Source organism: Lampris incognitus, chromosome 16 (assembly GCF_029633865.1).
Source record: "Lampris incognitus isolate fLamInc1 chromosome 16, fLamInc1.hap2, whole genome shotgun sequence".
Classification (NCBI taxonomy): Eukaryota; Metazoa; Chordata; class Actinopteri; order Lampriformes; family Lampridae; genus Lampris; species Lampris incognitus.
Window position 1 is genome coordinate 37,600,384 of NC_079226.1, and position 26,602 is coordinate 37,626,985.

Consider the following 26,602-nt stretch of genomic DNA (forward strand, 5'->3'; position numbering starts at 1 on the left):
TGTCCTCAGTTCCCAAAGGCTTATTGAGTGTTGTTAAAAAGAAAGGTGATGTAACACAGTGGTGAACATGCCCCTGTCCCAGCTTTTTTGGAATGTGTTGTAGACATCAAGTTAATAATAAGTGAATATTTACAAAAAAAAACCCCAATAAAGTTGATCAGTTTGAACATTAAATATCTTGTATTTGTAGTGTATTCAAGTGAATATAGGTCGAAAAAGATTTGCAAATTATTGTATTCTGTTTTTATTTACACAACGTCCCAATTTCATTGGAATTGGGGTTTGTATTTGGCAACTATATGACTGTTGTTGCTACTGTAGCGAATTCGAGGGGGCCACGCAACCACAGAACCTGCCGCGGCCGAGACGCGAACCCATATCGCTTGCACCGCAGAAGACATCGCTAACCGCTCGGCGAAAGGGTCTGACACGGTAGCCAGCGGCTAGCGTGTCTACTTATCTATTCAAGTTACACTGCACATTGCTTATGTAACCGGTTATTTTTCTTGCCCGGTGCGGGATTCAATGCGAGGTTTACTGCACCACAAGGCGACATCACTAACCGCTCGACTAAAGGGTCAGTGTCTTATTAATAGTTTACTCTTATTACCGGTAGAAACGTCTTGGTTATTCACTTCCACCAAACGAACCCACGGTAGTCAGATTGCGATCGCAACGATTTATGACGGACCGGGGATACGTCGACTAATGCTCATGCATCATCCGCCCAAGATGGCGGCCTGAGCAGACACACTGTGCCGCTGCACGTCTGTTGGCTGGATTTGCTGTTGTGTGTGTTTTTTTTTTAATCTTCCTCGCTTTCTGTGTGTCTGTTTGTTGTTTAAATCGGAGAGTACTGCCGGCGTCGTGTGTGGTTCCCGCTTCTCCCACCATCTTGTCTTTCCCCTCTCTCCGTTTTCTCGGCCCTCCGTGCTAGCCGCCTAACTAGCTAACTGGCTAACTAGCACTCGGCTAACGTTAGCTTTACGTGACCTCTGGCCTCCTGGCTCTGCACGCTAGCTCGCACATCTGGCTCCGTCCCTCAACTCCAGCTGGATGTTTTTATTTTGTTTTCCCTCGGCAGTGGACGCTATCCCTCTTTGGGCCATCATCATTTTTTAAAGCGACTTCGAGTGTTAGAAAAGCGCTATATACGTGTAATTTATTATTATTATTATTATTAATGCTCGCAGTCCTCTGTCATTTCTGTGGTGTGAGATTCTACATGGTCTGCCTGCTTTTCCTCGTGGGAGCGGGTTTATCCATCGCCGTGTCTCCTCACCGCTACACCAATCCTGGCTGACTGACGCAATAACTCCCAGAATTCTTCACGGTTTTCTCGCACAGAAAAAGTGTTAAAACAAATACGTTTAAAATCATTATAAACATTTAAAAACCAATCCACATCCATTTGCGAGGTCTTGTGTTGACTGTGTTGTATTTTGTACATATTGAAAAGATTGACGCCCTCACGGGGATTCCTTTGGATTTAGCGTGCTTTATATAGCGCCCAGACCCATCTCATAGACGTGTTGCTCCGGCAATACACATACTAAAATTGGATACAGAGAAGATTAGCATGGCCCCTGCGCAAGGATGACACGCAAATTCGTGAAGCGTTCCATATTTTTTTCAATTTTTATGTCTACAATATTTATTCAGCTTTCATAGTATTTGCTATAACGGCGTAAAAAAAGACCCCTAGTGGCGAGTTGTGTACCTGCACAGTGTAATCTCAGACGGTAGGAATCCCTTTGAGAAGTGAAAGCTGACTGCGGTTGCTTTTTCCCTCAGCGGTCAAGTGTTAATTTAACACGTGGTGATTTAAAAGGTGTTGGGTGTTTATGTGGCAGAGTTGATCACATCAGCGTTATCCGCTGTTATTCCAACTCCGCAGAGATGTAATTCAGCTCCCACGTATTTCAACTGTTCGGTCGGAGACGAGGAGACAAGTCGGCTCCATTCTCCTCCTCCATGCAGTTGTACAGGGTAAGCGCAATTACGTTAAACTTACTGAAACAATTATAAAACGATGGCGTGTACAATAAAACAACTAAGGATAATATTTGCTGTACAAAGCTGTTTGTTGCCAGAACTGTACAACAAATTTGTACAGGTGATTAGCTAGCTAGCACTGTATGGTAGCTAGTGTAACCGGTTATTTTCTTGTCCGGTGCGGGATTCGAAACGGAGTGTATTGCACCACAAGGCGACATCACTAATCGCTCGGCTAAAGGGTCAGACCCGTTAGCTAGCGGCTAACGTGTCTTATTAGTAGTTTACACTAGCTAGCCATTAGCTAGTAAAACCGTCTCCAGCTTTATCAGTGACGATGTAACAACAGTTGCCATCAAGCTCATGACTGTGGAAAAGCAAAGCTGTGTTTTTACTGTATAAATCTTGGTTTTGCTGGAGCTGAAGGGTCGCGCTGTATGTTTCTTTCATGGCGGTTCAAAGTCAACGTGACCGCAACTATCACGCACACGCGTTACACGTGTCTGTAGGTGTCCACTTTTTATTTTTATTTTTTGTATTTGTATTTTTTTCTTTTTTCCCCTTTCTTTCTTGCAAGTCCCAGTAAAAATGCTGGTCCAGGTGAAGAACAGCCAACAGCAGAAGTACGTGAAGTTGGAGGAGGTTGAAGGACAGTTTGACTTTCTGCAATTCCATGAAAAAGGTGTGTAATTTTTACTTACGCTTGTTTGAGGAAAAGTCTTTAAAAATACACCCACATTATTTTATAACATCATTCTGAAGCTCCTTCATGTTGGAGACTTTTTTACACGCCTTTAGCATACTCTTTGATAAATGGAGATGAGGCCTACAATGGTTCTGTTGTCTGTGTATTTTATTATTTTCACAGCGCTATCCGTGGATGTGAGGTGGGTGGTGTAAAGTGAGCAGAGCCAGGGGGACAGAACAGAGCCCTGAGGAGCACCTGTACTGAGGGTAAGAGGGTGTGAGGTTTGGTTATTAACCTTCACCCTCTGTGGCCTGTTCCACAGGAAGCTCTGAATCCAGTGGCATATGGCGGGGTCAATGTTCATATCCAAGAGTATGTAAAGAGTTTGAGTGGGTTGGTGGAGTTGAAGGCGGAACTAAAGTCTATGAACAGGATGCGTGTGTAGGTGTTTGGTGATTCCAGGTGTTGCAGGGCATGGTGCAGGGCTATGCTAACTGCATCCTCAACAGACCGGTTGGCTTGATAGACGAGTTGATATGGGTCCATCATTGGGGAGGTGCAAGATTTCAAGTGTGACAAAATGATGCGCTCAAATGCTTCCATGGGCACAGATGTTAGGGCAACCGGTCTGAAGTCATTGAGGCAGGTGATCTTGGAGGACTTTGGCACAGGAATGACGGTAGAGAGTTTGAAGCACTGTGGGACTGTACATTGACTTAGAGAGGTGTTAAATATGGTGAAAAATATTGGTGCCAATTGTGCTGCACAGTGGCTCAACAAAGCAGGACTGATGCTGTCTGGCCCTGCTGCTTTCCTAATGTTCAGCTTTTTGAATGTTGCTGTCACCTCATCCTCCTGGATGCAGAAGGTTGCCATTGAAGTAGGAGTAGGGGGGATGGCTGGTGGAATAAGTTGTTCAAACTTTGCATAAAACGTATTTAATGTAATTTATTTGGGATGTTATTGTCATTATCTGGAGGGGAGCAGGGCCGTTTTTTATAATCTGCCATTTCCTTAAGTTTTTTTCCATATTTTTATGGAGTTACTGGAAGAGAATTGTTGTTCGAGTTTTGTTGCGTAGCTGGACTTTGCTTTTCTTATTGCAGCACGCAACTTACACTTGGCTGCTCTGTACTGATCCCTGTTTCCGTTTTTGTATGCCCAGTTCTTTTCTTTGTGTAGGAAGTGTAATTCTTTTTTCTTTTTCTTTTTTTTCCTTCCACTTTTCCCCCTTTTTCTCCCCAGTTTGTAGCTGGCCAATTGACCCTTCGTTAAGCCCCGCCCTAGAACAGCCGCTGTCCAATGCTACGTTAGTAACCGTTACTAAGCAGGGGAGGCCTGGCAAGCTATCAAGGAAATGCAGAAGCGATGCGCTTACGGTACCTGCAAATCAGACAGCAGATGTCCTAAAAGTTTGGAGGGTGGGGTCGTATTTTGGGCTTTTCCTAAGCCTAAAACACAAGAGGAAAAATGTCCAATGTGGATCAAACAGTGTGGAAGACCTCACTCACAGCTGAATCCATCGAGGATAAACAAAAACACATGATATCACAATATTTAGCTTTTGTTTTCTGGTGATTACTACTGATATGATAGATCACACACACAAATATAAGTGAGTGCTTAGTTGGCTTATGCCCTGGGCTGGCTCTGAATAACCTTACACATGCAGATGTATAATAAACTGAACCTTCCTTTCGTAGCTGGACATTTCTGCTTCATCTTCCAATCCGTTTGTAGGTTATGTGACTGTACAGTGCTGCTTTGTGGGTTTCAAAAATAAGTGAGCGCCTTCTAGAGACATATCTATGTAGCACATGGGACATGGCTGTGACGTGTTCTGATCCCAGAACGTTCTGCGCATGAACTTCAACCAAACTAGATATACCAATACTGCCACCTACTGGCCCAGTGGGCACATATCATTACATATACTGTGCTGGTTATTGAAGTAGTAGCAGTTTAGCAGTAGTGGTAGTAGTAGTAGTAGTATTTTACTACTTATTTTGCCCCTTGGGGAAATTCTTCCTCTGCATTTAACCCATCCTAGCTGTGTAGCCAGGAGAAGTGGGCAGCTGCTGTGCCGTGCTTGGGGACAAACTCCATTTCATTTTGCCATGCCTCGGTCAGGGGCACAGACAGGAGTATTAACCCTAACATGCATGTCTTTTTGATGGTGGGGGAAACCGGAGCACCCGGAGAAAACCCACGCATACACGGGGGCAGCATGCAAACTCCACACAGAAAGGACCTGGGATGACCTCCCAAGGTTGGACAACCCCGGGGTTCGAACCTAGGACCTTCTTGCTGTGAGGCGACAGCACTAACCACTGCATCACCTTATACCTGCCATCTCAAACACTATCCGAGAACAAAGGAGTAGATTTGCTGGTCATTGCTGGAGGAACAAGGAAGAACTTGAAAGCGACCCTCTGCTTTGGTCACTCACACGTGGAAAGACATGTGTGGGAAGGCCTGCAAGAAATTACATCAATCGACTTGTCAACTACAGAGGATGTCCATCTGAGGATCTTCCAGCTGCTCTGCAGGATAGAGACGGGTGGCGTGAGAGGGTCAGAGCCATCTGAGGATACTCGACCTGATGATGATGATGATGAAAAAACCAAAACAAAATTGTAGGACTCTTATAAAACCAAACCAGAAACTTGCTGAAAGCTTTTCTCTGCTCTTGTCATGCCATAGAAGTGTTGTTAACCAGACCACCATTAAGAATCCTGTATGTGGATTCTGAATCTAGATGCATTGGTGCAAACAAGCAATGGTTGACAAATGTCCAATAACTTCCCAAAGAAAAGTCATGATGAGGAGCTGCATGCAAACATGTTGTGCTGGAGTCCTTGTCATTTTTCCCTACTTTTCATGTTTCTATGTGTTGCACTTTGGCATGAAATGTGTTGTTGCTATAAGACAGAAGTACCAGCAGAACTGGGTGAATGACAGCTTGTTTTTGTATTCAGATATGAGAATGGTTTACCTCTCAAACAACAGTGATGAAGCCTAATGTGGTCCTATGAGAGATATAATGATGCTGTGGTTGGTGACTATAAACAGGAAGTGTTGCTGTGATGCAGAAAGGAAACCTGCCATCTTAATCTATCTACCAGTTGTGTGTTGGCAGCGAATGAGAAGGAAGAGGATTATTGGTGATAACATCTTAATGCAGGTGTGAGGCATCGTTTGCTACAATCCAGAGATGTGAGAATGTACGGAGCAGGTTTTTGTATTGCAGAACAGTGTTGCAGAGCACTGTGTAGACTAGCAGCACAGAAATAAACCCCACTGCTGTCCAGCCTGATGTCTTCAATTATTAGTGAACAGTTTTGGTCTTTATTTGCACTCCCTTCCAGTTTAACAGAGAGTCCAGGTTCGGCCCTTTCGGTGTTCACATTCATGTATCCCAGGAATTGCATCGTTCCATTCTTCAGTTGTTTGTACCAAAGAATTCGATTGTAGCCATCAATAGTGTGTCGACAGGTGATGGTGGGTGTTTGTGCTGTGTTGTTGTCCAGGACCATGTCAGCTGGAGTCTGGTGAACTTGGTCCCTCAGAGAGGAACCTGTGGAGCAGAAATCAACAGGTTGTGTATGTGATCCATGTTCAGCACGTTACGGTCACATGCTTTACCCTCGCAGCTCTCCTAATAGAAGAATATAGTGGCACTGAAGAGACATTTCACAGCATAACGTTTACATGGCATTACAAGCCATCTTGGCTCATTTAATTGTAAAACAGCACATTTTATTTGAATGTCAGGAAAACTTTATCAGCCTGACTGTAAGTATCTCTAAAGGTGGTTGATACCTATTAATCTGAAGAAGTGAAGTTTAAGTGGTGATGAAACGGCTTGAAAACCTAAATAAATGAACAGATGTTACCTGACACCAAAGCATATGCCGTGATGCTGAGAAAGACGATGATCATGCTGTTTGTTCTGAGTGGTTGACTACGAGGCATAATCCAAGTTCATATTATTATTATTATTACTCCGCAACACACAGTACATGGTCTTTAGACTTGTGCAGCTTTGCTCTGGTGAGGCTACGCATCATTTTAGCAAACCCATTTTTCTCTCCAACACATTTATGTGAATGTTGAACACGTGACTATCTTAGAGATTGACGTCATCAAACCACCTTCCTACCCCCCATATACACCTCAGCTACCCCTCCAACTCGGGCTGCTGAGTTGACATATACAGTACAGGAATGGATGTTATTGTCGTTAGGCTTAGGCTACGCCATGGAACAGCATCATAGTGATAGAATTTAATGGAGGATTACACAACAACAAAGATTTGAGGTCCACGTTTCATTTTGTAAGACAACCAAAAGTCCCCTCACTTAAACAACAAGCGGTACATTTGCTGAAAACCTGTCGTAGCTCTCGTAGAGTATTGTCAAGTGGACTGTAATGAAGAGTCCTGTGTTTTCTGAATGTGACATGGTCTTATAAAGCTAATGGTGGTAATGGTAGATAGTATTTAAAGTCTTTCTTGTGTTACATATAATGTTTAATTTGTCTGGTATCCACATAACCTGGCTGGTGACCAACAGACACGTATATGTGGATTAAAATACTACATGAATGGCAGCACAGTATTAATTATCCTGTAATTTGATTTAAAAAGTATATTTCTTGCTTCCGCTAAAAATAGTCCATTTGTCCGTTAGAAGTGTATCCAGAGCAACGGTCTTTGAAATAACAAACCACAGAATGCTGTAACTGACCAATCAGAATCCAGTATTCAACAAAGCCATGTAATAATGATATTTAATGTTCTCAGAAATTGTTACCTGTAGAGTAACATGTGACATGTGATCTAACCTAGTTGGCAGCCATATTGTCCAGCTATGATGATCACAGATAATATTGAAGAACCAAATCCTAAAAAAATGTCTAGACAGTTCTGTTGGTAGGGATGTGAAATAGTAAGAGTAAAGTCTTTTAGGTGGTGAAATGTGTGTTGCATTTCCTTCATTCTTCGTCTCAGCAGCTGTGTGTGCTAGTTCTTTAGAAGTAAACACCACAACACAAAGGAAACCAGAGCCTCATATGTGACTGTTAGGTTGGTCACAGTGATGTGAGGAGTTATCACAGTGGCTTTATATTTGGTACAACAGGTGGAGGGAGGGAGGGTCCAACAGGTCTGTGATGTGATGTGATCCTGTACACACATGGATCAAAGTCCACAGAGTGAATCAAACTGTAGATGGGAGAATTAGAGGAAGACGCCCCCTACAGTGGATGAGAGAATACTGCCATGCAGTTGGCAGCAGTTAGATGCTACAGTATATGAGGGTTTTTGTTCAGCTATGGAGGACGTCTGCATCACTGTGTTGGCTGACAGCACAGAAATACAAGCCTTTATCCTCTGGTTCCAACTCCTTCACCGTCACACTTCCACTGTGAGCGTCTGGCTTGGTGGTGGGGAATTTCTCCTGACTGAAGTCATTTTCATACACAGGTTTACCACTTGCAGTTGTAAGGACTATTTGTTTCAGTCCTTCCCCTGGAAGCTGTCTGTACCAGTACATTTGGTTGTACAAAGCACCCTTGGTATGACTGCAGTTCATTGTGGCAGATTCACCCTTGTTTCTCCACAGTACAGAGGTCTGGATGACATCACTCCCATCCATAAAACCTGTTTATATGTGCAGTAAAGGTTAGTCAAGACAGTTATTCCAATTCACAAAGACGTTTGCTTAAAACCATTTCCACCATTGACTTTTAGTGTTCTAATTCCTCCATCAGTAAAACCTGTATTGAAAATGTTACACATGGAAAATTTGTTTCAAGGTACAATTGTGGTTTAAAATCATTACAAAACTATTTTTCAGTGAGATAAAATCAGATTTATTGACAAAACACATTCGCACATACAACTTTGACTCTGTGGGTTCTTCACATGTGTGACAATGAACGTAACACAACAGCAAACAATAGAAAGTTTAAATGAAAAAGAATAGGAACAAGCAAATAAGATTAACAATGAAATCACCCCTTTTTAAAAGTAAGACTTATTCTTTAGATGATGTGTCCATCTCTGCTACAGAGAGGTGATGATACTGTACATTACCTGTACTCCAGAGCAGTAATACCGACAAGCTGAGGAGGCCATGTTGGATGATGATAATGTCCATGTGCTGGAAGACAGAGACCAACAGGCTTATTATAGAGTCATACACTGTTTCTCTAGTCAGTGATATGAAGAGGTGTCATAGACTCTAGCTGGTAGAACAGGTGTTGGGAGTGTCCCAGCGTTCTGTTCGTCAAAAAAAAAACAGTAGTGTCAGTTAATGGCAGTTTCATTACATCCTGTAACGTCTTGAACTTAAATAATTATAAACTACAGTTTTTATTTAAGCCAAGCAGGATGATGTCCCTCACCAACATGTCAATTTCCTGCTGACTGTTCACCAGAACTACTAAATTATCTGCACAGGCTGACAGTTTTAAGGTGCACTACAACCTGTGATAGTTATACCCCTGAAGTTCAGATCTACGTTTATGTAACAGAGACTCAAATGCTAGGGAATACAACATGCCTGAGAGGGCACAGCCTTGTCTAATTCCCCTTTGGATTTGAAAAGGAGCACTCAAACCACCATTAAGTTTCAGCCCACTGTGAATGTCACAATACAGAACCTTAATTTTGTTAATGAACCAGGACCAAAACCAAAGGCACTCGATGTGAGCTATAAATATTCATGCTCAACACGATCAAAAGTTTGTTCTTGATCAATTGATAGGATGCCAGCTTGGAGGCCAAACAGTTTACAGATCTCTAAAAAGTCTCGAATCAGAATGATGTTTTCTGAAATCAACCTGCCAGGTACACAGTAGGTCTGGTCAGAATGAATCACTTGTTCCATCACTTCCCTCAGCCTGGTTGCTAACACTTGACAGGACCTTATAATCTGTGCAAAGCAGAGGCACAGGCCTCCAGTTTTTAATGGACTGTAGGTCACCTTTCTTAGGCAGTAAGGTGAGAACCACCCTTCTGCAGCTTAATGGCAGATGCCCTCTGGTGAGACTATAATTTAGCACTGCCAGCAGATCCCCTTCAACTACCGACCAGAAAGATTTGTAAAAACCAACAGGTAGACCATCAACTCCAGGAGCTTTCCCACTCTGCGTGCTCTGCAGAGCAGCATAGAGTTCATCAGAGGAGAGAGCTGCTTCCAACTCTACATTACTCTGCTGTTCAACCTGAGGGAGATCGGTATAAAAACTCTGAGACACTGACTGCTGCTCTCTATGCTCACATTTAAACAGATTACTGTAAAAATAGACAGCACACTGACGAACTGCAGTATGGTCACTCAGCACCTGCCCAGTGTCAGATTTTGAATGAATGAATGAATGAATGAATGAATGCCTTTATTTGTCATTGCACAGCTGTACTACAAAATTAAGTGCAACTCCCCCAGTGGTACAAAATAAATGAATAAATATATATATATGTGTGTGTGTGTGTGTGTGTGTGTGTGTGTGTGTGTGTGTGTGTGTGTGTGTAGTATATGTGTGTATATATATATATGTGTGTGTGCACGATATATATTATACACACACACACAAATAGTCAAAATACAAATAGACACACATATGCAGCACAATCAACATATAGATAATGTATGCCTATGTGTCTAAAGTGTAATATCTATTACACTAGATAAATAGTCTGTGTATTGCACTAACCCGAGTCAGCATATTCACTGCACATGCCAGATGTACAGGTGTTATTGCACAGTTTCAGGATGTTATTGCAACCATGGAGTTTTTTTTAACAGAGTTCAGTTCTTTAATGACTCTTGGGGTGAAACTTTTCAAAAGTCTGGAAGTACGGGTCTTGAAAGACCTATAGCGCCCCCCAGAGGGCAGCAGAGTGAGAAGGTGGTTGCCTGGGTGAGATGAGTCCTTGATTATGTTTGTGGTCGGACGTCGGCAGCGCCGTCAGATGCAACATGCAGATGTTGAGATGACCAAAAAAATCGCCAAACACAGAGTTCATGTGGAAAGGGCAATTGCCAAAATTAAAAAGTTTAAGATTGTTTCTGGTAGAATACCAATGTCCCGACTGAACAACATAAATCAGATATGGTACGTGGTTAGCATGCTGTCCAACTTCCAACCACACATCATCAAAGACCGGTGATCAGGAGGCGCCCTGGTGGCTAAGGGTCCCCTCCTCTCGTACCTTTCTGTCTACAAGGTATTACTGTCCTATAATACAGGTACATGTCCATTACATCCTTTTTCATGTTTCTTTAGTTATATTAGTCCTATGTAATATTGTATGATACTAACCTACTTGAAATTACTTGTACACTATTTCCTATGTAACAAGTGACTTTTGGATACAAAATAAATACTTATGTTGACTCAGTCAAATCCTTTTTCATTTACCTGTTGGCTCAAACCACTTCCAAGGGGGTACTTGTTTTCCCCCATAGTTATATCGATAGGCGGTCTGTTAGCCAAGTAGCTGATGGGTGCTCCCGTCTGCCGTCTCAGTAGTGCCAAGTCCTCGTCCGTTATTGAGGGGGTCCTTGGGAAATAATATCAAAACATTATTAATATCAATATGGACTACTGCTGAATATGTAAAGTATGTCATTTTGGGGGGAATATGACAGGTCATTCCAGGTAGTCAGTGACAGTCCAGTTAACTTACCTGCTCCCGGTGTAGTGACGGTCAACTGGTCTCCGCTTTCGATCCTGTCTAGCCTTTGCGACCACCACCGATGATACGGGCACAGCCTTTATTTTACCACCTCTTGGTTTGTGCCATTGTTGTGGCAAACGTGTGCAGGACTTAGCTGACTCTTCTGTTCTTGCCTTTATGAGATCCAGTGTATGGATCAAGCCCACGATGTGTGAGCAATATCCTGGTGCACTTTAAACAAACGGGAAAGTGCATGTGAGCTCCCCTGATCCAGCTGGCTAGCCTGGCTAGCTAAAACATAGCCTAATGTTAGCTAGATGTGAAAGCTAGCTAGTGGGCTATATGGACTTATTACTAAATGTCAGCTTAAAATACAACTTAAAATACCCTGCTGTACACGAGCATTGTTGTTCATTTATCTCCTTGTCCTTAACGTGAATAGTTAAGACGTGGGGTGCTTGAGTCTTATATTGGGACCTGTAGGCTCTAGCCTCGATTTTAATTTCCTCTTCATTCACACGCTGACAAATTATATCACGGATGTAGCTTTCAAATGCATATTACAAGCCTTTCTGTCTACTTCTCTCTGATATCTCCTTGCTTTTCCAGAAATTGGATGTCAATTCACCTGGAATATCTGTCACTGACATGACAGTAAACGCCATGTTTAAATTTCGCGGACGGACGATAGCTTGCCAGGCGTAGCAACAGTAACCAAGGGGGGCGGGACATCGCGAAGGGTGAATTACCCCGCTCTTTTGAGCCGTCCCGTTCGCTGCTCCGCCCCCTCTCTGCTGATCCGGGGGCGCCCCGACCGACCAGAGGAGACGCTAGTGCAGCGACCAGCACACATACCCATATCCGACTTCCCACTCGCAGACACGGCCAAATGTGTCTGTAGGGACGCCCGACCAAGCCGGGGAGGTGTAATTCAGGGTTTTTTATTGCCGTAAAATGCCACGGTTTTGGTAGGGACGCACATTTCCTCGCAGAACTTGATATATGACGTCACAGTGCCAGTGAGTTCATCGAGGGAGGGAGTCCCAAGCTGCACAGCATATATTCCAATTAGTGCATTCAGAACACCCTCGAAGCGTTTCAGTGGCATCCATGGACCAGGACCTGGCAGATCTGGATGTTTTCTTGATGGATTTAAGCTTTTGTTTGTATTTTGGGGTGAGGAGTAATACAGCGTGGTCGGACTTCCCCAGTGGAGCCCTCGGGAATGCACGGTAAGCATTTGAAATTGAGATGTAGCATTGATCCAATGTTTTGTTTTCTCTGCTATGGCAAGTGGCTTGTTGCTCGAAGTTCGGTAGTTCGAGGGAAAGATTCGTATGGTTGAAATCACCTAACACGATGACCGACGTGTCAGGGTTGGAGTTTCCACCATGGGAAATGTATTGCGAAAGCTCGCTAATGGCTGTGTTAGCATTAGCTTGTGGTGGCATGTAAACACCAGCTAATACAGTTGAAGTGAATTCTCTGGGAAGATACTATGGTCTGCATTTCAAACTGACGAATTCAGTTTTGCTATTCACTTCCACCATACGAACCCACGGTAGTCAGATTACGATCGCAACGATTTATGACGGACCGGGGATACGTCGACTAATGCTCATGCATCATTCGCCCAAGATGGCGGCCTGAGCAGACGCATTTGGCCGCTGCACGTCTGTGTCGGCTGGATTTGCTGTTGTGTGTGTGTGTTTTTATCTTCCTCGCTTTTTGTGTGTCTGTTTGTTGTTTAAATCGGAGAGTACTGCCGGCGTCGTGTGTGGTTTCCGCTTCTCCCACCATCTTGTCTTTCCCCTCTCTGTCTCCGTTTTCTCGGTCCTCCGTGCTAGCCGCCTAACTAGCTAACTGGCTAACTAGCACTCGGCTAACGTTAGCTTTACGTGACCTCTGGCCTCCTGGCTCTGCACGCTAGCTCGCACATCTGGCTCCGTCCCTCAACTCCAGCTGGATGTTTTTATTTTGTTTTCCCTCGGCAGTGGACGCTATCCCTCTTTGGGCCATCATCATTTTTTAAAGCGACTTCGAGGGTTAGAAAAGCGCTATATACGTGTAATTTATTATTATGTAGAGCCGAAGGAACGGAGAAGACCGTAGGTTCACACTTTAGCCGTGTAGGCAACTTTCTTTAATCCACGGTAAATCAGAGAGCAACCAAACCACAGCTCGACTGAGCGGAGGTGGCAAGAATAATAAGAAAACTGGCTGGACAACCATAACTTAACCCTGCGTTAACCTGCCAGGGCAACCATGACTTAACCCTTAGTTCCTGGGTTGAATTCTGTCCCCAATACGTGTCCACCACATGAGCCCCCCCAGAATTCGCCCTAGTAATCGAAGTCAGGCAGGCGCGGGGGGACGACAGGCCGTCCGCGGCGGCTCCGGATAACAGGGGCCGGAGTGTCTCTGGGAGGCATTGACGCGGGCCTGTGGAGGTCGGCCTGAGGAGCAGAAGAGGCAGCTCGGGCCTCCACGGGGGGAGGAGGCGGAGCCGGGGGACGACCGCGACGAGGAGGTTGGGCTAACTCCAACGGCTGCGTCAAGTCCAGGTGTGCGGGTTTAACTCGGTCCACTGAAACATGCTCGGCCGTGCCCCCAAAATCCACCACCAGGTGCTTAGTTCCCCGTTCCAGGACGCGGAAGGGGCCGTCATAAGGGGGTTGCAGAGGGGGGCGGTGTGCGTCGTGACGGATGAACACGTAGTCCGCTGACTGCAGACCTGGGGGCACCTGGGACACCGGCGCGCCGTGTTGGGCGGTAGGGACGGGTGTGAAAGCTCTGACCCCGTCCAGCAAGGAGGCTCGTTGGTCCACAGCTGACCAGGGACGCGTTGCATTGGGCATGAAATCGCCTGGGACTCGCAGCGGCGTGCCGTACACCAGCTCCGCAGAGGAGGCTTGTAGGTCTTCCTTCGGGGCGGTCCGCAGGCCCAGCATGACCCATGGGAGCTTGTCGACCCAGTTGCAGTCCTTGAGAGTAGCCCGAAGCGCAGCCTTCATGGACCGGTGGAAGCGCTCACATAGGCCGTTCGCCTGAGGGTGGTAGGCGGTAGTGCGATGAAGCTTGACGCCCAGAGCCTCACCCACAGCACTCCATAGCTCTGAGGTAAACTGTGGCCCGCGGTCAGATGAAAGGTCGGAAGGCGTACCGAAACGTGAGACCCACGACCCAATAAAAGCCCGGGCCACATCAGCAGACGTCGTGGATGCCAGGGGAACAGCTTCAGGCCAGCGCGTAGTCCTGTCCACCACAGTGAAGAGGTAGGTGAACCCATGGGAGGGGGGTAGGGGACCAACCAGGTCGACGTGGACATGGTCAAATCGTCTCTCCGGCACTGCGAAGCGTTCCAGGGGCGCCTTAATGTGGCGGTGTATCTTAGCCCGCTGACAGGCAACACACGAGTCGGCCCACGCTTTCACGTCTCTCTTAAGTCCCTCCCACACAAACTTAGCAGAGGTCAGGCGCACGGATGGCTTACCGCCTGGATGAGAGAGGCCGTGCACAGCTTCAAATACGGGGCGTCTCCAGCTGTGCGGGACGATGGGCCTGGGCTGTCCTGTGGAGACGTCACACAGGAGGGTGGCACCTGTGTCGCTGAAAGGAACGTCCTGCAGGCGGAGCCCCGTGTCGGAGGCCCGGAGACGGAGGATGCTCGGGTCCGTGGCCTGGTCAACGGCCATCTGTGCATAGTCAAGGCCTAGGTGGACCGCTCCAATCACTGCCCTAGAGAGGCAGTCAGCTACCTGGTTAGACTTACCAGCGACGTGCTGGATGTCGGTAGTGAATTCCGAAATGTAGGAGAGTTGTCGCTGCTGGCGAGCGGACCATGGCTCGGCCGTCTTGGACATGGCAAACGTGAGGGGCTTGTGGTCCACGTACGCAGTAAACTCGCGGCCCTCTAGCAGGAAACGGAAATGCCGGACAGCGAGCCAGAGACCGAGGAGTTCCCTGTCAAAAGTACTATACTTGCGCTCTCGGGGTGTAAGCTGGCGACTGAAAAAGGCCAAAGGCTGCCAAGCCCCCCCCACCCACTGTTCGTGAACCGCACCAACAGCATAGTCCGATGCATCCGTGGTTATGGAAATAGGCGCTGTCGGTGAAGGATGCGCTAGCAGGGTAGCCTGGGAGAGCGCAGCTTTAGTCTCGGTGAACGCACGGTCCCGCTCTGCTGTCCAGTCGACCGCCTGGTTGGGGGACATGCCTTTCAGCGCCTCGTACAGTGGCCGGATGATAAAGGCGGCTCGGGGAATGAAGCGGTGGTAGAATGTCACCATCCCGATGAACTCCCTGAGCGCACGAGCTGTTTGGGGGCGCGGAAAGGCCGCCACCGCTTCCACCTTTGAGGGCAGGGGGACTGCCCCGTCCCCAGTGATGCGATGCCCGAGGAAATCAATGGCTGTCAGCCCGAACCGGCACTTCGCCGGGTTGACGATCAGCCCATGCTGGCTGAGGCGTGTGAAGAGGGCATGAAGATGGGACAGGTGTTCTTCCTTGGAGGCGCTGGCGATGAGTATGTCGTCCAAATAGACGAAGAGGAAAGGAAGGCCACGGAGCACTGAATCCATCAGCCGCTGAAAGGACTGGGCCGCGTTTTTGAGTCCAAATGGCATTCGTAGGAATTCAAATAGGCCGAATGGGGTAGTCACCGCTGTCTTGGGGATGTCTGAGGGGTGCACGGGAACTTGATGATAACCACGGACCAGGTCGACTTTTGAGAAGACGCATTTGCCAGACAGGTTTGCAGAAAAGTCCTGGATATGCGGGACAGGATAGCGGTCGGGCGTGGTGGCGTCATTTAGTCGGCGGTAGTCCCCACATGGGCGCCAACCTCCATCAGGCTTAGCGACGATGTGGAGTGGGGACGCCCACGGGCTGTCAGAGCGGCGGATGATCCCCATGCGTTCCAGGTGCTCGAACTCAGACTTGGCAATGGCGAGTTTGGCGGGGTCGAGACGCCTGGCTCTGGCGTAGACCGGGGGCCCCTTCGTAGCAATGTGATGCTCCACCCCATGCTTAGCGGTGGGTGCAGAGAAGGTAGGCTGGGTGAGGTCAGGGAACTCAGCGAGGAGGCGGGTGAACTTGTCTGCCTCTGAGAGAGAGTTGGCTAGACCTGCATAGGCCGCTTCCCTCCGCGTACATGCGAAGGAGGAGAAGGTTAAGGCATCGACCAGACGGCTGTTCTGAATGTCCACTAGCAAACCGTAAGCGCACAAAAAATCAGCTCCGAGGAGGGGAAGCGTTACATTGGCCATGACGAACTCCCACGTGAAACGTTGTCCACCAAAACACAGTTCTACAGACCGCACGCCGTAGGTGTGGATAGGGCTGCCGTCAGCCGTCGCCAACTGGGGGCCCCGCTCCCCGCCCATGATGTCGACGTCAGTAGCAGGGAGCACGCTTCTCTGTGCGCCCGTGTCACAAAGAAATCGCCGACCGGAGATGGTGTCGAGGATGAAGAGTAGCCTGCTCGTATCGCCAACACTCATGGCCACTACTGAGTGTTGGCCCTCTCGTTTCCCGTCGGCCTGTAGTTGCAGGGGGAACGGCACCGTTTAGCTTTCGCACCAAATCGAGCGTGGTACATACAGAGTCCAGAGGGCTTGTAGCGGTCTGATGCTGTGGCGCCACCGTCGGGCCACGCCCGCGATGTCGGCGGGGGGCCAGTGAAGGTAGGAGCCAGCACCCCGGCATGGGAGGAACGTTGTGTAGCGACGAAGAATCGGTCAGCCTCCTTTGCCAGCTCACGGGGATCAGTGATGGTGGAGTTAGCGAGCCCAGTCTGGACGTGGGGCGGCATGTTGCGCAGAAACAGCTCCATAAACAGGAAACATGGCTTTTCTTGACCCAGTAGGTTTAACATCCTGCTCATTAGCTCCGATGGTTTGCCATCTCCCAAGCCCTGAATTGCGAAGAGGCGACGTGCTCTCTCCGTTGTTGACAGTTCAAAAGTTTCAAGGAGGAGATGTTTAAGTGCGGCGTATTTACCATCGGCCGGTGGGTTGGTTATGAAACCGCTTATCCTGGAAGCCGTAGCGCACCCCAGCGCTGCCAATACGTAGTAGTACCTGGTCTCGTCTGCTGTTATGTCTCTGAGCGCGAACTGTGCCTCAGCCTGCGCGAACCATGTAGCCGCGGAAGACTCCCAAAACTCCGGCAGTTTAATTGCAACGGCGTTCGTAGCCATAATGTGTGTGGTTTCAGAAAACTTATCCGAAAACCGACGTCGGGGTCACCAGTGTAGAGCCGAAGGAACGGAGAAGACCGTAGGTTCACACTTTAGCCGTGTAGGCAACTTTCTTTAATCCACGGTAAATCAGAGAGCAACCAAACCACAGCTCGACTGAGCGGAGGTGGCAAGAATAATAAGAAAACTGGCTGGACAACCATAACTTAACCCTGCGTTAACCTGCCAGGGCAACCATGACTTAACCCTTAGTTCCTGGGTTGAATTCTGTCCCCAATACGTGTCCACCACAATTATTATTATTATTATTATTATTTCTGTGGTGTGAGATTCTACATGGTCTGCCTGCTATTCCTCGTGGGAGCGGGTTTATCCATCGCCGTGTCTCCTCACCGCTGCACCAATCCTGGCTGACTGACGCAATAACTCCCAGAATTCTTCACGGCTTTCTCGCATAGAAAAAGTGTTAAAACAAATACGTTTAAAATCATTATAAACATTTAAAACCAATCCAAATCCCATTTGCTACGTCTTGTGTTGACTGTGTTGTGTTTTGTACATACTTCAAAAGAGTGACACCCTCACGGGGATTCCTTTGGATTTAGCGGGCTTTATATAGCGCCCAGACTCATTGCATAGATGTGTTACTACGGCAATACACACTAAAATTGGAACGATACAGAGAAGATTAGCATAGCCCCTGCGCAAAGATGACACGCAAATCCGTGAAGTGTTCCATATTTTTATGTCTACAATATTTATTCAGCTTTCATAGCATTTGCTATAATGGCGTAAAAAAGACCCCTAGTGGCGAGTTGTGTACCTGCACTGTGTAACCTCAGACGGTAGGAATCCCTTTGAGAAGTGAAAGCTGGCTGCGGTTGCTTTTTCCTCAGCGGTCAAGTGTTAATGTAACACGTGGTGATTTAAAAGGTGTTGGGTGTTTATGTGGCAGAGTTGATCACATCAGCGTTATCCGCTGTTATTCCAACTCCGCAGAGATGTAATTCAGCTCCCACGTATTTCACCTGTTCGGTCGGAGACGAGGAGACAAGTCGGCTCCATTCTCCTCCTCCATGCAGTTCTACAGGGTAAGCGCAATTACGTTAAACTTACTGAAACAATTATAAAACGATGGCGTGTACAATAAAACATCTACGGATAATATTTGCTTTACAAACCTGTTTGTTGCCAGAACTGTACAACAAATTTGTACAGGTGATTAGCTAGCTAGCACTGTATGGTAGCTAGTGTAACCAAACCAGAAATATGCTGAAAGCTTTTCGCTGCTCTTGTCATGCCATAGAAGTGTTGTTAACCAGACCACCATTAAGAATCCTGTATGTGGATTCTGAATCTAGATGCATTGGTGCAAACAAGCAACGGTTGACAAATATCCAATAACTTCCCAAAGAAAAGTCATGATGAGGAGCTGCATGCAAACATGTTGTGCTGAAGTCCTTGTTATTTTTCACAACTTTTTATGTTTCTATGTGTTGCACTTTGGCATGAAATGTGTTGTTGCTATAAGACAGAATGTGGTGATAATTTCAGTGATCAGAATTTTTCCATTAAATTGGGGTTCATAAAGAAGAGATATAATGATGCTGTGGTTGGTGACTATAAACAGGAAGTGTTGCTGTGATGCAGAAAGGGAACCTGCCATCTTAATCTATCTACCAGTTGTGTGTTGGCAGAGAATGAGAAGGAAGAGGATTATTGGTGATAACATCTTAATGCAGGTGTGAGGGGTCGTTTGCTACAATCCAGAGATGTGAGAACGTACGGAGCAGGTTTTTGTATTGCAGAACAGTGTTGCAGAGCACTGTGTAGACTAGCAGCACAGAAATAAACCCCACTGCTGTCCAGCCTGATGTCTTCAATTATTAGTGAAGTGTTTTGATCTTTATTTGCACTCCCTTTCAGTTTAACATAGAGTCCAGGTTCAGGATTTGGATTTTCTGCGAACATGTTTCCCAGATATTGCATCGTTCCATTCTTCAGTTGTTTGTACCAAAGAATTCGATCGTAGTTCTGAATAGTGTGTCGACAGGTGATGGTGGGTGTTTGTGCTGTGTTGTTGTCCAGGACCATGACAGCTGGAGTCTGGTGAACTTGGTCCCTCAGAGAGGAACCTGTGGAGCAGAAATCAACAGGTTGTGTATGTGATCCATGTTCAGCACGTTACGGTCACATGCTTTACCCTCGCAGCTCTCCTAATAGAAGAATATAGTGGCACTGAAGAGACATTTCACAGCATAACGTTTACATGGCATCACAAGCATTCTTGGCTCATTTGATTGTAAAACAACACGTTTTATTTGAACGTCAGGAAAACTTTATCAGCCTGACTGTAAGTATCTCTAAAGGTGGTTGATACCTATTAATCTGAAGAAGTGAAGTTTAAGTGGTGATGGAACGGCTTGAAAACCTAAATAAATGAGCAGATGTTACCTGACACCAAAGCATATGCCGTGATGCTGAGAAAAACGATGATCATGCTGTTTGTTCTGAGTGGTTGACTACGAGGCATAATCCAAGTTCATATTATTATTATTATTACTCCGCAACACACAGTACATGGTCTTTAGACTGGTGCAGCTTTGCTCTGGTGAGGCTACGCATCATTTTAGCAAACCCATTTTTCTCTCCAACACATTTATGTGAATGTTGAACACGTGACTATCTTAGAGAGTGACGTCATCAAACCACCTTCCTACCCCTCCAACTCGGGCTGCTGAGTTGACATATACAGTACAGGAATGGATATTATTGTGGTTAGGCTTAGGCTACGTCATGGAACAGCATCATAGTGATAGAATTTAATGGAGGATTACACAACAACAAAGGTTTGAGGTCCACGTTTCATTTTGTAAGACAACCAAAAGTCCCCTCACTTAAACAACAAACGGTACATTTGCTGAAAACTTGTCGTAGCTCTCGTAGAGTATTGTCAAGTGGACTGTAATGAAGAGTCCTGTGTTTTCTGAATGTGACATGGTCTTATAAAGCTACTGGTGGTAATTAAAACCAGCCTAAAGATCGTCATAATAATCTTACTGATGAATTATTTGAATTTAAAATGAAACACACATACAGTAGGCACCATTTGACCATTATAGGAAATACAGTGCATTTTTCTGCTTCCGGTGTGGGGAGATGGCGGCGCAAATTCATATATTCGGCGGCGTCACCAAGTACCGTCCATGCAGTGTCTTTGTCCTCGTCTCCGTCTAAGTTTGTTTTCGTTTGATGGCAGGGAGAGCTTTGTGTGCTGCGTCCTGTGGACCTGGAGCTTCGCCCGAAGAGGGAAGACCGAGGCTGGTCTTACAGGACATGGTAGTGGGGCAGGCTAAGCTAACTGCTAGCCCATGCTGACCGGCAGTTCCGACAGTCATCCAGACTCATTCGCTCTCCCGGACACTGACTTTTTAGATATGTGTGTTAGTTTGGATGTGTGTGTTCTTGTAGTTCTTGTAGTTTTGGATGTGTTGTTGTGTTTGTGTTGCGCTGTTGTGGGCTGGAGGAAACGATGTTTCGTTTCATCTTATGTGCGCAGTGCATGAAATGAAACGACAAGTGTCTCTGATTCTGATTCTGAAGAGATATAGTACATACTAACTGCTGGTCATAATCAATTGAATAAGGCGCCCCCCTCCCCAATCACCCCGTGGTTTGCGCATGCCCTGACGTCACCGCCGCTGCGACAATTTCCTGAAGAATGGCGCGCGGCAAAAAGAAAGGGAAAGAAAAGAAGAACGGGGCGCGGCCCCAGATGTCTTATGGTGGGAGAGTGGCCATGGTTATGAACCAGCTGCTGCGATAACAGTCTTATCATAAGAAGAATAACCTCAGAGCCGCCCCAAGGCTTTATGGGGCCCTAAGCAGAATTTGATTCGTCCCCCCCGTTAAACCCACCTCCCACCACGGACAGCATTATGTCCATGCTTGATCGTTTCCATACCATTGTCATGACTTACTACTGTGCTGGAATGTCTTAAAATGAACCAGCAGACAATGCATTTACTGAACAAGTTAACTACTTTACTTGCTTTTGAACTGTGCAGAAGGGCAGAACAGTAGCAAAGAAATAAATTATTTTCTTACGTAAAATGCAAATGTAAAAGCAGACATTATTAAATAAATTAAATAAAAAGTTAAATAATGACATACAATGAACAGAGGAACTTCCAACATCTAACAATGTAACAATAGATATTAAAGAATATGTAGATGAATAAAAACTTTTTGGAAAACTGTGGTGTTCAAAGGTGTGCAAATGGTTCAGAAAATATCCAAAAACAAAGTGCTTAAATTCATCATTCTCCTTTAAATCTTTCTTTTGTCTCCTTAAAATCTGAGTTTATTTTATTACCATAACTTATAGCAAACTCAAATAACTCAGAACAAACAATCAAAGAAACACCCAAAACAACAAGTCTTACCAACTAAGTAAACTAAACCCTTTTAGGTGACATACTATCGTGATGTACTTGCTTACAGTTATAATGCGCATGAACCTGACCCCAGCTCTGACATAGGCAGCGGAAATGGTTAAGCCAGTAGCATTAATTTGTCAGTCTGTTAACAACATGATATCACAATATTTAGTTTTAGTTTTCTGGTGATTACTACTGATATATTTGTGTGTGTGATCTATCATAAGTGGCTGCTTAGTTGGTTTATGCCCTGGGCCGGCTCTGAATAACCTTACACATGCAGATGTATAATAAACTGAACTTTCATTTTGTAGCTGGACATTTCTGCTTCATCTTCCAATCCGTTTGTAGGTTATGTGACTGTACAGTGCTGCTTTGTGGGTTTCAAAAATAAGTGAGCTCCTTCTAGAGACTATCTAAGTAGCACATGGGACATGGCTGTCACGTGTTCTGCGCATGAACGTTAACCCTCTACAATAAACAAGATATACCAATACTGCCACCTACTGGCCCAGCGGGCACATATCATTACATATACTGTGCTGGTTATTGAAGTAGTAGCAGTTTAGCAGTAGTGGTAGTAGTAGTGATAGTATTTTACTACTTATTGAGCCCCTTGGGGAAATTCTTCCTCTGCATTTAACCCATCATAGCTGTGTAGCCAGGAGAAGTGGGCAGCTGCTGTGCCGTGCCTGGGGACCAACTCCATTTCATCTTGCCATGCCTCGGTCAGGGGCACAGACAGGAGTATTAACCCTGACATGCATGTCTTTTTGATGATGGGGGAAACCGGAGCACCCGGAGAAAACCCACGCAGACACGAGGACGACATGCAAACTCCACACAGAAAGGACCTGGGATGACCTCCCAAGCTTGGACAACCCCGGGCTTCGAACCTAGGACCTTCTTGCTGTGAAGCGACAGCGCTAACCACTGCGTCACCTTTAACCTGCCATCTCCAACACTATCCGATAACAAAGGAGTAGATTTGCAGGTCATTGCTGGAGGAGCAAGGAAGAACTTGCAAGCGACCCTCTGCTTTGGTCACCCACACGTGGAAAGACATGTGTGGGAAGGCCTGCAAGAAATTACATCAATCAACTTGTCAACGACACAGGATGTCCATCTGAGGATCTTCCAGCTGCTCTGCAGGATAGAGATGGGTGACGTGAGAGGGTCAGAGCCATCCGAGGATACTCGACCTGATGATGATGATGATGAAAAAACCAAAAGAAAATTGTAGGACTCTTATAAAACCAAACCAGAAACTTGCTGAAAGCTTTTCTCTGCTCTTGTCATGCCATAGAAGTGTTGTTAACCAGACCACCATTAAGAATCCTGTATGTGGATTCTGAATCTAGATGCATCGGTGCAAACAAGCACTGGTTGACAAATATCCAATAACTTCCCAAAGAAAAGCCATGATGAGGAGCTGCATGCAAACATGTTGTCCTGGAGTCCTTGTCATTTTCTCAACTTTTCATGTTTCTGTGTGTTGCACTTTGGCATGAAATGTGTTGTTGCTATAAGCAGAAGTACCAGCAGAACTGGGTGAATGACAGCCTGTTTTTGTATTCAGATATGAGAATGGTTTACCTCTCAAACAACTGATGAAGAATAATGTGGTCCTATGAGAGATATAATGATGCTGTGGTTGGTGACTATAAACAGGAAGTATTGCTGTGATGCAGAAAGGGATCCTGCCATCTTAATCAATCAATCACTCAGTCAAGTTGCATTTTATATAGCACTTTTCAAGCTACAACAGCCACACAAACTGCTTAACAGTTATTTAATTTAAACACATGATTGTGTCAGATGTTTTGAGAAAATACCTGACTAAATGCAAGTTGTGATATCATTTTATTTATGTAAGTTAGAAATGGGAATGCCCCGAAGAACCATGAACCATAAACTTCACCTGTCTGTGAAAGACGTTACCAGTTGTGTGTTGGCAGCGAATGAGAAGGAAGAGGATTATTGGTGATAACATCTTAATGCAGGTGTGAGGGGTCGTTTGCTACAATCCAGAGATGTGAGAATGTACGGAGCAGGTTTTTGTATTGCAGAACAGTGTTGCAGAGCACTGTGTAGACTAGCAGCACAGAAATAAACCCCACTGCTGTCCAGCCTGATGTCTTCAATTATTAGTGAACAGTTTTGGTCTTTATTTGCACTCCCTTCCAGTCTAACAGAGAGTCCAGGTTCAGGTCTTCTGGTGTCTCCATGCACATATCCCAGGTATTGCATCATTCCATTCTTCAGTTGTTTGTACCAAAAAATTCGATCGTAGCCCTCAATAGTGTGTCGACAGGTGATGGTGGGTGTTTGTGCTGTGTTGTTGTCCAGGACCATGTCAGCTGGAGTCTGGTGAACTTGGTCCCTCAGAGAGGAACCTGTGGAGCAGAAATCAACAGGTTGTGTATGTGATCCATGTTCAGCACGTTATGGTCACATGCTTTACCCTCGCAGCTCTCCTAATGGAAGAATATAGTGGCACTGAAGAGACATTTCACAGCATAACGTTTACATGGCATTACAAGCCATCTTGGCTCATTTAATTGTAAAACAACACATTTTATTTGAATGTCAGGAAAACTTTATCAGCCTGACTGTAAGTATCTCTAAAGGTGGTTGATACCTATTAATCTGAAGAAGTGAAGTTTAAGTGGTGATGAAACGGCTTGAAAACCTAAATAAATGAGCAGATGTTACCTGACACCAAAGCATATGCCGTGATGCTGAGAAAAACGATGATCATGCTGTTTGTTCTGAGTGGTTGACTACGAGGCATAATCCAAGTTCATATTATTATTATTATTACTCCACAACACACAGTACATGGTCTTTAGACTGGTGCAGCTTTGCTCTGGTGAGGCTACGCATCATTTTAGCAAACCCATTTTTCTCTCCAACACATTTATGTGAATGTTGAACACGTGACTATCTTAGAGAGTGACGTCATCAAACCACCTTCCTACCCCCCATATACACCTCAGCTACCCCTCCAATTCGGGCTGCTGAGTTGACATATACAGTACAGGAATGGATGTTATTGTCGTTAGGCTTAGGCTACGTCATGGAACAGCATCATCGTGATAGAATTTAATGGAGGATTACACAACAACAAAGATTTGAGGTCCACGTTTCATTTTGTAAGACAACCAAAAGTCCCCTCACTTGAACAACAAACGGTACATTTGCTGAAAACTTGTCGTAGCTCTCGTAGAGTATTGTCAAGTGGACTGTAATGAAGAGTCCTGTGTTTTCTGAATGTGACATGGTCTTATAAAGCTACTGGTGGTAATGGTAGATAGTATTTAAAGTCTTTCTTGTGTTACATATAATGTTAAATTTGTCTGGTATCCACATAACCTGGCTGGTGAGCAACAGACACGTATATGTGGATTAAAATACTACATGAATGGCAGCACAGTATTAATTTATCCTGTAGTTCCCCAATAGACAATTAGAAGAAAGAAAGAAAGACTATTTTGGTTACAGGTTACAGTGAATGTGTTCTCTGCATTTAACTCATCCTATTGTATTTGAACAGTGGGCAGCTGCAGCACCCGGGGACCAACTCCAGTGCTTCTTTCAGCTGCCTTGCTCAGGGGCACAGGCAGGAGTATTAACCCTAACATGCATGAATAGGGCACTGTCTAACTGTTCGAGCTTTATATGGGCTATTCATGTGTGTGAATGTAATATTTAGCAGGTGGAAGTATGCATCAGGAAATGTGAACATCCCCAATAGATTTTCATGTTATTTGTTGATAGAATTATGTCAGATTTGATCTTGAATTGAGAGGCAGATGCAGTTATCGTCAAATAAATGGTAAATATTCTGCCTTTGTTGAAATTCTGACTTTTATTCAAATCAATATATAAAATTGATCTCACCAAGGTTGTTGGAAGGATAAGTCCAATTTATAGTCTATAAGTTACTTATTTAGATGTTGAAAGGATTTGAAAAGGGAAATATCACTTTCCATGTAGCCTACATTCAGACTGAACTCTTTCAAAATGTAAGTTCTTCTAGTGAGACCAGGGTAAGACTTTTCCCTAAGACAATAATCCAAATTAAATAAAATACACTTTCTCAAGCAAAGGAAGACGATATTTCATGGGAAGCTGCTGGCCACGTGGTACACAAACGCACAAACACCTTTCACCCTGTTAAACCTGGCACACACACCAGCAGGCCATTCACATTCAGAGGAATCTTAAGCAAAGTCCTGAAAAGGTGAAGAATTCAATGCCGTTCAGTTTGTCTCCATTAAGTGAGGTGATGATATGTGTGTGTCTAGATAGCCCACGTTACCAAAAGAAGCCCCCATATAACATGACCACGGGCATGTTGTACACAACAGCACGACACACAAACCAAGCTGTACATCACTATTGGCCAGCAGTATTCACAATATCCATCATCCACATGTCCAACATAATCAGTTCAGTCCAGAATCCTCATGTCCAGCATAATCAGTTCAGTCCAGAATCCTCATGTCCAGCATAATCAGTTAAGTCCAGAATCCACATGTGCAGCATAATCAGTTCAGTCCAGAATCCACATGTCCAACATAATCAGTTCA

The 26,602-nt window shown here is 45.3% G+C and overlaps 2 non-coding genes across 2 annotated transcripts; both read left to right on the forward strand.

Moving 5' to 3' along the window:
- Positions 1-1,529: 1,529 nt before the first annotated feature.
- LOC130126928 (U6 spliceosomal RNA) lies at positions 1,530-1,631 on the forward strand. The gene has a single exon (XR_008811776.1). It is a non-coding gene; the product is annotated as a U6 spliceosomal RNA (small nuclear RNA).
- A 16,580-nt stretch (positions 1,632-18,211) lies between these two features.
- On the forward strand, positions 18,212-18,313 carry LOC130126924 (U6 spliceosomal RNA). Its single transcript, XR_008811773.1, has one exon. It is a non-coding gene; the product is annotated as a U6 spliceosomal RNA (small nuclear RNA).
- Positions 18,314-26,602: the final 8,289 nt, after the last annotated feature.